The sequence below is a fragment of the Triticum dicoccoides genome, chromosome 4A, assembly GCF_002162155.2.
Source record: "Triticum dicoccoides isolate Atlit2015 ecotype Zavitan chromosome 4A, WEW_v2.0, whole genome shotgun sequence".
NCBI lineage: Eukaryota > Viridiplantae > Streptophyta > Magnoliopsida > Poales > Poaceae > Triticum > Triticum dicoccoides.
The window spans coordinates 709,049,394-709,050,674 of NC_041386.1; the positions used below are offsets into that span (position 1 = coordinate 709,049,394).

Here is a 1,281-nt window from a genome sequence, read left to right on the forward strand (position 1 = left end):
GTGGCTCGGAAGAGCGCGTGGCGGAAGGCGAGCACGGCGAGCTGCGGGGTCGGGAGGCGGAGGAGGAGGCGGGTGAAGCTCCGGGGGGTGAGGCGGCGCGGCCAGGGCTGGACGGGCGGGGTGACGGTGCAGTGGGACGGCGGCGGGAGGGAGGACGGGAGGTGCGCGAGGTGGGCGAGCTGCACGGTGGTTTTGGCGGACGGCGCAGCCGCGGAGAAGGCGCGGGCGGGAGGCGGCGCCGCCGGGCAGCGCCGCGGCGGCATGGCGGCGCGGGTGAGGTCGAGAGCGCGCCGCATCGGCATGGTATTTGGGGGATGGAGAAATTACAAACGGAAAATCATAAGAACTGACATCTACAAACCCATCTCCTTTTTTTTTAAACCTTCAAATATATACATCTACAATCATGACAGTACAACGAACACCAGAAATAATAAGAATTAAATCTAGATTCATAGACTCGACGACGATAAGAACCGAAGTGTGTTCTCGTCGAGCTCCATGAATGCCAATGGCCTGATCTAGCAGCCCGGGGGCACACCGGTGGCGGGGCGGATGCTGGTGGGCCCTCCTCCAAGCGTGTTCTCGTCTAGCTCTGTGGAGCAGCTTTGCCGCACAACATCAGTAGTGTAGAGGAGGTTTCAGGCAGACCAAATCCAGCTCGGATGGTCCTGTCCTTGCGCCAAGCAGGGCGAGGCGGTCAGTCTTGGCTTGGTGTTCGCCAGTTCGGTGTAGGGCAGTGCAGGCCGCCCAATTCCAGTTCTAACTCGGCTCTTTTTTGTGCACCGTGGTGCGGATCCTCGTCCAGTTCTGCGCACAGGGGTAGGGGATGGACGGATCTGGCGTGGCTCGGGCAGGACCTACGTGCGGCAGGGCGATCCCAACCGAGTTGGCGTGTGTTCGCCGAGTTCCTGAGTGCAACGACGACTAGTCTGTTCCTGATAGTGTGTGCTTGGTCTCTCTCTCTCTGTGCGGTGGCACTGGAAGGTCTCTGATCCTATAGGCAATGCATCTCCTAATTTAAATTCAGGCTTGCTAGGAAAAAGTGACCGATGCTAAATTACAATTCAGTCACCTAACCTATAGCCAGTTCTTTTTTTCTATCAAAAGGGATCACTCCCGAATTTCATTAATGAAACCAACTACTCCCTCCGTCTCAAAATAAGTATCTCAATTTTGTACTAGCTCTAATATAAATTTATACTAAGCTCAAGACATTTATTTTGGAACGAAGGGAGTACCTTTTACAACCGAAACGCAGCGCCAAGCACAGGAGAGCAG

The 1,281-nt window shown here is 55.8% G+C and overlaps 1 pseudogene; it reads right to left on the minus strand.

Annotated features, from left to right (window-relative positions):
• LOC119288069 overlaps positions 1-302 on the minus strand; it is a 2,868-nt pseudogene extending 2,566 nt beyond the window's left edge.
• Between the last annotated feature and the right edge of the window lie 979 nt (positions 303-1,281).